Raw genomic sequence first — 10357 nt, 5'->3', positions numbered from 1 at the left:
CGCGTTTACCTTAAAAAGGGAGTCAGTCATAAAAAACGGCCGTGGAGTGAGGTCACCCGTCTTCTCACCCTGTCTGTTTTCTTCTCGGTTTGCTTTTCAGGAAGCCTGTCGTTACTCCGCGGCCCGGATGGATAATGAGAGGACCTCAGGCGCGTTTTAAGCAATAAAGCAGTCGGAGGGGGAGCACGCGTAGTGTGATGGCTGTGAAACGGCCGTGGAGTGAGGTCACCCGTCTTCTCACCCTGTCTGTTTTCTTCTCGGTTTGCTTTTCAGGAAGCCTGTCGTTACTCCGCGGCCCGGATGGATAATGAGAGGACCTCAGGCGCGTTTTAAGCAATAAAGCAGTCGGAGGGGGAGCACGCGTAGTGTGATGGCTGTGCCAGGTCTGTCGTAGGTAAAACTGAGGCAAAGCTTAGCAAAAAGAAGCGGGAAGCCGGATAGTTGGAAGAAGAAAAAGACTCGCTCGCCAAACGTGGACTGCTGGTAGTTTGGGGAAGTAGATACAGCAGCCAAGAAAGGTATAAAGGCAAGTGATAACCGTTTCAGGTCTAGTAGTGCTGTGGTGTAAGAATTCAGCTTCGGTACATCTTTTGTGTGCCCAGGCGGCCAAGAAGGCCAATGGCATCCTGGCCTGTATCAGAAATGGTGTGGCCAGCAGGAGTAGGGCAGTGATCGTGCCCCTGTACTCGGCCCTGGTGAGGCCGCACCTCAAATACTGTGTTCAGTTTTGGGCCCCTCACTCCAAGAAGGACGTCGAGGTGCTGGAGCGTGTCCAGAGAAGGGCAACGAGGCTGGTGAGGGGTCTGGAGAACAAGTCTGCTGAGGAGCGGCTGAGGGAGCTGGGGTTGTTTAGCCTGGAGAAAAGGAGGCTGAGGGGAGACCTCATCGCTCTCTACAACTACCTGAAAGGAGGCTGTAGCGAGGGGGGTGTTGGTCTCTTCTCCCAAGTAACTGGCGACAGGACGAGAGGAAACGGCCTCAGGTTGTGCCAGGGGAGGTTTAGATCGGATGTAAGGAAAAATTTCTTTACTGAAAGAGTGGTTAAACATTGGACCAGGCTGCCCAGGGAAGTGGTGGAGTCACCATCCCTGGAGGTATTTAAAAGACGTGTAGATGAGGCGCTTAGGGACATGGTTTAGTGGGCCTGGTGGTGTTGGGTCAACGGTTGGATTCGATGATCTTGGAGGTCTCTTCCAACCTTAATGATTCTATGATTCTATGATTCTAAAATCACACGAAAAGCGTCCTGACAGGGAGATTTGTTGGGCTTTAGGGAGCATAATCCAAATATGTGAAATAGCCGAAGTATGTGTCTTTTCAAAAAAGTGCATAAAGGAAAAACAAAAAGAAAGCACTCGTTCGATTCCTTTTGGCTGGCTTCAAAACTCGTGAGCTTTTTTGTTCAGTATACGTTGGACGAAAGCTGTCTTTTACATGAGGAAGCCTTGTCATCGAGTGCCCTTCACGCTAGGAACCTCAAAGCACGTTTCATTGGACTAATTTCGATAGCGTCAGTTTATTTGGTGTTAATTCTTTGCCAGATCTCTAACTCGGGCATGTAGCCAAGTTCATGCCTTTTAAGTATTTTTGCGTCGTCATTTAAGCCAATGCTGAAGGTACGTTTAGCTGCGTCTGACGGCTTACACTTTACTGGGCAATTGCCAACGTTCGTGTACAGTGAACCGTCTAAGGGAGTAAATCAGATGAGGAACTCTTTTTTTTTTAAATACTCTCATTCACTCATTTACCTTTAGGTTAGATTTAATTCAGGTAACTGCCATCTGATTTGCTGTGCAGATTGCAGAAGTGTTTGTGCTGGTGCAAGGAAACGCAGAGGAGAGGGCAGGATCATCTTCAATTGCAGTAATAGTTTAGAGGCATGGCTGGGTAATGTTAATGTGAGGCACCCTAATTTTCAAACACTTCTAAAACCCGTTTCAGCATGAAAAAACACTTTTTTGCCCTTCAATAGTTGTTATCATCTTTTGCCCAAGATTGAAGGGCCTTTTCCCCTCCAAACTGATTCACCGAACAAAAGCGTGTGTGTGCTGAAACTCCTCCTTAGGGTTCTGAACAAGCAAAACCAGAACATTGTAATGGCAGTATTAGAAATAAATTAACCGTGGCGCATACTTCTAAACGGCTACTTCTGACCGAAGCTTCTGTTGCTACTGCATCATTTGAATCACTATACAAGCATCTTATGGCTGTTATATGTGTATATATTTGCATATGAGCTTTCCTAATGAAATGAATGCGATGACTTGTGCACAAAGTTACTTACTGGTCTGCTGGATGATGTTTTTTATGCGGAGACTAATTTTTAAGTGGTTCCTATATAACGGAAAGAAAATAAACTTAATTATTTTTAAAAACCAACAATATTACTGGAAGCCCATTATTTTTAAAGAAAATCAGTTTACATTACTACTTAGTTGGAAATTCCAAAAATTAGCTTCTGTTGTAGAGTACAGGAATCACCAAAAGCTTTTTTTTTCCTGCAGAGTAGCCTTTGAAGTGTACATACATAATTTGTACAGTAGTGATTTTTGTGTCTTAAATAATCCTCCAGATTATTCAGGTGTCATTCACAGTGTATTTCCAAGTGTGTCTGTCTATGGTCTGTTGACACTGAGTGGGGATTATAGATTATATTGGTAGTGTTGTACCTAGAGTCTGTATTCTCTGGATAAATTATTCTTAAAGGAATTTTGTGTGTTCGCGTGGATTTTTTAATTGCTTTCCCTCCTGCCCCTGCTGCGTCTTTAAGGTCAGCTGTATCTTAAATCCAGGATTCTCTATCACTTAATAGTGGTTGTAAAATATCCTCTTTAATGTACTTCTGGAAATGAACTGCATGTCTTTTTCCCAGGGTGAAAGTCAGTATGCCTTTATTTTCTGATTGTACTGTTTAAGTACGATCGTGTGCTCCTGCAGGTTTCCTGCCGTTAAAAGTTTATTTGCAAGAGAATATTTGAAGTCTGAAATGCTTTCATGACTCTTACTGCTATTATATTCTCTTGCAAGTCTTACAGCCGCATTGTTGTTGGGATAACCTCCCTGTAAGAACTAAAAGGACATCGGGTTAATCCTGTAGAGGTATTTTTGTATACCTGTATCCATGCTCCCTTTGAGACGTGCTGAAATTCGCAGTGACAGGGTGAAAAACAAGTTGCTCATGTCCAGGGTTTGCCTACGGTTCTGGAGAACGGGAAGGCAAAGGTGGGGAATAACTGGAGTCTTGCACACTGTATGAGAGAGGACCTCTGAGACTATGTGAGTGCACGCTGAGTGTGCAATACTAGTGACCAATATGCAACTTAACTCCAACCCTAACTTAGAATCATAGACTCGTTAAGGTTGGAAAAGACCTCTAAGATGATCGAGTCCAACCGTCGACCCAACACCACCATGCCCACTAAACCATGTCCCTCAGCGCCTCATCTACACGTCTTTTAAATACCTCCAGGGATGGGGACTCCACCACTTCCCTGGGCAGCCTGTTCCAATGTTTAACCACTCTTTCAGTAGAGAAATTTTTCCTCACGTCCCATCTAAACCTTCCCTTGGAGGTTGGAGTAACTTGGAGTAACGCAGCATCCTGGCTCCTCCCTCCTGGTCGTTTTTTTGCAGATGAAAGTCAGCAATGTCTATGACTATATTAAAGGGTTATCAGACCCAATTCCCATTGCATTTTCCCTATTTCACTGGGATCTTTTTCGCTTCCTTTTACGAGACTGATTCAAGGAATGCTGATTTTCCTCAGTTTTGTATCAGATCTTCAATGCGGGCAAATCCAGAGGGCTATTGGCTTTGCAGCACTGTGCTTTCGTGCGAGGGTGGTGTTCGTGTCAGGGTCTGCCCAAGTGACGTGGCTTTGTGCACAGGCATAGCTTTCCAAGCGACCCGTCCTGAGCCATTTACTCAGAGCAGTCAGCGTCCTGGCCTACAGCTACTTCCCTCCCTGCGGTAGGAAAGCAGCCTTCTAAATTACAGCCAACTGCTCTGAGTCCGGTCCTGGCTTCCACCGGAGCTGCTGCAATTTCTGAAGCGTTCAGCCAGCCCACGCGGATGATTACGGCCTACCGTGCTGCTCTGTGGGCAGCTCACGCTAACGGACAGACAGACGTTTATATCGCCACAAAGGAGTTAAAGTGAGGGAACCTGAGTCGTCTTTTATTTTCCCTATTTGCTTGCCCCAGCCCAGGAGCGACGGCTCGTCTTTTTTTTGCCTGCGCAAGCCTTGCTAACAGCCGGTGTTAAGACCAACCTATTAAAAAGTACATGAGCTTTTCCCAAAGTTTCAGTGTAGGCTCTGCAGCGACAGAGATGTTACTGATTGCGGTTTGCAAACTCAGCACCGACGTGCTCTCCTTTTCCATTGCTGTTTTCGCTCTGCAACGATACTGTAAGTTTAAGTAAACTTCCCTTTGCAAGGTGTTCCGGGGTCAATATGATTTCTTGAATTCAGGGCACAGCAAATGAATGGGGTCCTTCAAAACCAGTTGGGCATAAAGAGTTTATAAATCATCATATTGCTAGGAAAAACGAGGTCGGTGGTTGTCCGATGCCTAGTGTCGTTGGCCATTAGGTAATTATGATCGTTTACTGTTTATCCTGTTGTCTGTGGAGCTGCCTTTGTTGTCTGGTCTCCGCAGAGTGATCGAATACATCCTTCACAGTTGATAACGTTCACTTGCTTCCCCAGCATTTATATAGCCCATCTAGCCTTGTAAATTATTTGGTCAAAATCAGGAGCAAATAACTCACTGATGAGTTGTCTTGAACTTCGAAGCAAGACACGGTCTGTTGATGGGTTAAAAGTGCACCTCGAGGGAGAACGTAACACTAATGGGGTCCTAGAGTGGCTGAATTCTGCTAAATGCCAATCTGGGATGTGTTCTTTGAGTTGCAGAAGTGTGCTAGGGTTACCGATGGTTTGTAATACGCGTATGTGACCGTAGATAAGGACACAAGTTGTGCAGTGGAGCCATAACTCTAATACTTTGCCTTATTCGCCTGCTTTCCACTCTGAGAAGTGGCTTTGCTTTCTTCCCAGCCAGGTTATACGTTCTTCACCAATACAGCACGCTACAAAGAGGACGGAGGTTTGCATCTGCCTCCCTAGACAGCAGAGGGTACCGACTTTAATTCGCTCTCTGATATGCCGCAGAATGACACAAGGAAGGGTTTTTTTTTCCATTATCCGAGGTTATATAATCAAGTTTTTGCCTCAGAGTAGCGGAGTGCTTAAATAGGTGCTCAGCTCGATGCACGGTGGCGTTTTGATGGATTTAAGCCATGCCGAATTTAGGTACTTTCAGCCCTGAGGCTCTTGCGATTTGTAAAATAAATACATATGTTGAATATAACATGTATTACTTATAATGGGGGGGGGGAGGAAATATCTATTAACTGGCAACACACAAAGCTATCTCCAGTGAAAGCATTTGAATCGTCTTTGTGGATTTAAATACAAATAGTCCTGGGTGACAATCCCTGTAGCTGACAAGGCTGTATATAAAAGGCTCCTCTGGCAAGCTGCCAGCGCCTAAACATTGCTGAGGCTTCTGCTCTTATCTTAACCAGGAGGAAAAATGTGACGGGAAGGCGTTCGAGGAGGAAGAGAGAGTTTAGGAGTGGTCTGAGGGCGATAGAATGAACTTAAGAGAGAGACGCTTATGTCAGGAAAGCGTGTCGACTCACTGAATAACCTCTTACGGGAAGTGGAAACTCCATTGGTTAAGCCATTTAACTCGGAAACAAAAAAAAGACCAAGAAATAATTTAAATTCTGTTAGAATCTAGGCTATTTCTCTCTTACGCAAGACACAGAAGATACTTTAAACAGTCTTTAAATTCCCTAAAAATGTAAATTACCTACAACGTTGCATTCATCTTAGTATAAAAGCATAGTGGGTTTCTTGCTTCTTTACTCAAGCGCTAGCAGGCTGATACAAATAGTATTTTTTTTCCTTGGTTTTCCAATTTGACTTTTGAAATTACCAACCTAAGACTCGTGGAAGCTGAAAATTCACCGTTTATGGCAGAAAAGAGACAGCTGCAGTAGCTGTGAGTGGTTCTCATCTAGCAGCAAGCTGATGTGCCTCTCTCCTACCCCGCAAAGGCTGCTCTGAAGAAAAAGGATTATTTTGGAGTCTGTATCAGTCAGGTTGTAGCGATGCGAGCGGAGCTGCAGCTAATAATCCAGCGAGAACCGCGGCGAGGCTGCTGCGCTCGTTTCCTACGAGCCCCCGAAGAGCTGAGAAGCGCAGCTTTGTCCTGGTGACCTGGGCTGCATACAAATCACCTTCTCCACATGAAAATCGCTGCTCCTCCCTTGGGCCGTCTCACCGCTGGTGCTTCCAAGCTACCGCTCATTGTCTTCCCCCTTCCATTGTCTTCGGGGATTGAAAGAAGTGTGGTGAGACACGGATTATTCTGTAAGTGCCCAGAAAGTTTCATTAAGTAGACCGGTGCCTGTAATTGATGAGAATCGTATTATTTAAGCTGCTGATGGGGGATCTGAGGATGTCAGGTCGTAGAGAACGTAACGCAAAGTAGGAGCGCTCGATGGTCACTGTATTTCTTTCCCTTACTCAAAGGAGGAACAAATTTTGCTTAAATGCATATAATTGAGCAAATTCTTAAAAAGAATACCCAGCAGTGTGGTGTTATAAATAACGCGTGGCTTTTGTATATCACTGTCTGTCATTAGTTTTTAAAATGCTTTATAAAAGTGGGAAGCGGAGGCACAAGAGAGGTGATACAACTTGTCCGGGGTTGCTCAGCAGGTCACCATCAGATGAATACCACCGCAGGTCCTGATCAGTCCCAGTTTCATCTCTCCTGGCTGTAACAGGAAAGCTAATGGTGAGCTGCTGTGAACACATTTAGAGCTAAGGTACCAGCCTAACATCACCAAGCTACAGAAATTCAGTGATTTAGTGCTTGAAGCTGTGTCAGTGATGTGAATTCTTAGCTTGCCTCAACTGCAAAATAAAATGGATTATTACAAACAACTTTCACTTTGTGGTTTTTGACACTGTTGAGCGTTGCCTCCTTAGGAAATGACAAAACATTGCTGCTGTTGTCAAGCTTCTCTCTTGTTTTGCTTTCCGAACAGTCAGAAAGTGCTCTGTAATTTTGGGCCTCCTTAACTGATGACTCAGAGTCCGAGGATGTAGGTAATGAGAACTAAGAAAGTGATTAACATCTGGAAGGCAACTAAGGCTAGAAAAAACACTGGCATTTTCACATTCGGCATTTTCCTCCTTCACCCACAATGAATTGTTTATTTGTCCTGGTTTCGGCAGGGATAGAGTTAATTTCCTTCCTAGTAGCTGGTACAGTGCTGTGGTTTGGATTTAGGGTGAGAACAATGTTGATAACACACCGGTGTTTTAATTGTTGCTAGGTAGTGTTTATACTAGTCAAGGACTTTCCAGCTTCCCATGCTCTACTGACTGAGAAGGCTGGAGGGGCACAAGAAGCTGGGAGGGGGCACAGCCAGGACAGCTGACCCCAACTGGCCAAAGGGACATTCCATACCATGGGACGTCATGCTCAGCATATAAAAGCTGGGGGAAGAAGAAGGAAGAGGGAGATGTTTGGAGCGATGGTGTTTGTCTTCCCAAGTCACTGTTCCGTGTGGTGGATCCCTGCTTTCCTGGAGGTGGCTGCACACCTGCCTGCCCATCGGAAGTGGTGAATTAATTCCTTTGTTTTGCTTTGCTTGCGTGCACGGCTTTTGCTTTACCTGTTAAACTGTTTTTATCTCAACCCGCGAGTTTTCTCCCTTTCCCCCTTCCGATTCTCTCCCCCATCCCCCCGGGGGGAGTGAGCGAGCGGCTGCCTGGTGCTCAGTTGCCAACTGAGGTTAAACTACGACATTATTTTATATGAACTTTCCGAGAAAAATGTCACCTGTGGGCCACTCAGCCATTTTTCTGTATTAACGAAGTAAGCCTAAACCATCTTGTCTTAGTTTTCATTTTTTTAGTATATAGCTGGAACACTCCTGACATGTTGTTCATCAGACATAAAGAAATGCTGACAAGTCTCAGTCTGCTCTGGGTGACCTCCCTGGGCTAGGCTAGAAGATCCAAGCTGGCTCCGTGCACTCATTCTGAGGCCAGACAACCTTAATCTAGACTTACGGAAAGATCCGTGCTGCTCCTGGGACCGGTTAGGGCTGTGCAGCAGATCAGTGATTTTTATGGGGTGGGGGGGGACTTGGACTGGAGACGACCCACCTCAGCAGAGCCCGCTGGGCTCGGGGGTAGCTCTGGTGCGTCTGCTGGGACTCATCTCTGCTGCTCTGCAGGGACAACCTTGGTGGACCCATCCCAGCTGATCAACCACTGCAGAGCCCTGGCCTTGGTTCGGGTTACTTATGCTTTTTGAGACTCATTATTTATGTGTTTTGGGGTTTTTTTTCCTTTGGCCATGGTATCTCAGCCCTCCCATTTTTATAGGTAATAGAGAATTGATTGTAGGTTAAGCTGAAGTAAATGGCAACGGTGCTGCCATAACTACAAACCTAATTTGGCCTTCGGACTTTCTGGACCTCTCTCGCGTATTTCCAAGTCTGGATCGTCATCCTTAATAAAAATAAGAAGTATTCCTGGAAATCATCTTACGACATCTGTAGAAACGCAGCAGTCGCAGACACTTCATACATAACTGGCTCGTTTTTCACGTCTCTCTTCTGTGTGCCGAAGGAAATGAAGCGTGTACCATTTTCTTGAGGACGTACATATGCACGTACGTGAGTGTCGGTGTGTGCCTGTCCACCTTGCCCATAAAAACTTTTGATCCCGTTGGCTAGTTCCGTCCACACTTGAAAAAAATTGAAGATCAAAAAAAAAAATACCAAATTCATGTAATTAAGTTTAACAAATACAGCTGCTGAGCAGAGCTGAGAAAAGGTATTTGTGCTCTCTCCGAGCTGCGTTTTTAGCAGAGATGTCGCTGGAGAGCGTGTATGAGAACAGAGTGCATTAATAAACACAAACTCGAAGAAAACATTCCGCTAAAACCTACACCTTAGTAGATAAATTTTAAGAAAAAGAGGTTTTGGTAGCTTCTTGCTCACGGAATGATTTATTTTACAGAAGTCAGGGCCAGCTGTTAACCACCTCGGGTGCAATAAAAGTGATATTCTGCATCCCAGTGACAACTGACGAATAAACCTCAAAAAAGGAGGGGCTGTCCTGCCTGCTCCCGGTGACCGGAGTAATCCGACTAAAAGACGCGTTCCCAGGTCAGTTTGCAGCGGTGTCTCTGACCTGCAAAGGAAAAATTCAACTCCTGGCACTAACCTGGTCTGCATCTGCCTCGGTTTTGTGCGAAGCTTAGGACATTTATTAGGTAATATTATGCAGCGATGATGCTACCTGCCTGCCGCTCGTTCTTGTTTAGAAAGGCATTAAAAAAGGAAAATTGTTCTAGCTCTCCTTTACTCTTTGGCACGACTGTTTTCGAGTACTTGAGGTTTATACCGCTGTGAAGAACAATAGGAGATTGCAGGTGAGAAACTGTTCATCGGCGGTCACAGGGAAGAGACGTTTTTATCTGTAGTGAGGTGGAAATAACGGCACTTGCAGATCTGGAAATAGGTGTGGCGACGCAACGCGCCCCATCCATCCGCCCCGTCTTCACCTCGGCGAACCTTCACCTCGTCCGGCTGCTGCTGGCGTTTCGAAAGCGTAACTGTAAGGCTTTTTGGGAGGGAGCAGAAGAAGGAGGAGCCCTGCCCTCCTCTTCATCAAACCGTCCGTCTGCATCAAAGCGCCCGTTCGCCTTGCAGAATCGGAAAGCGTGCAAGATGAAGCGTGGAAAACAAAAGCGCCTGCCGCAAAGATGAAGCCCTGCGAGACGGAGACCCGCTAGCAGAAGCTCATCCTGGAGGGGCTTTGGTGTGATTTTCTTTTCCCTGGCATGAATCTGAATCTTTTTTTTTTTTTTTTTTTTTTCTTTCTCGCACACACACGCAGCCACAGATAGACGCGTTGTTTTTAAGCTTCAGCTGCACCCCGGGGGGAATTTCCTTTTCTATTTCCAGTCTGGCCTAAGGACTTTTGAAGGGAGACAATTGCTGCTTGTCTTGGAAACCTGCAGGAGGAAAGCGGCGACCGCTGCCGCCCGTGAAAGCGCTGCCAGGCCCCGGGCTCCGGGGTCGGTGCTGGGGGCTCCCGGGAGCAGGTGGTTGCGGCTCCCCCATGAATTACCGCAGGCAGCAAAAAAATAAAACCAAAAAACCCCGCAGCGGTTGCGAGCGCGGCTTTAGGGCGCGGGTTTTATGACCTTATTGTTCGCACAGGAGCGTGGTGGCTGCAGCCCTGCCCGGCGCCGCG

The sequence above is a fragment of the Pygoscelis adeliae genome, unplaced genomic scaffold, assembly GCF_000699105.1.
Source record: "Pygoscelis adeliae isolate BGI_AS28 unplaced genomic scaffold, ASM69910v1 Scaffold263, whole genome shotgun sequence".
Classification (NCBI taxonomy): Eukaryota; Metazoa; Chordata; class Aves; order Sphenisciformes; family Spheniscidae; genus Pygoscelis; species Pygoscelis adeliae.
Note: the sequence above shows the minus strand (reverse complement) of the source record.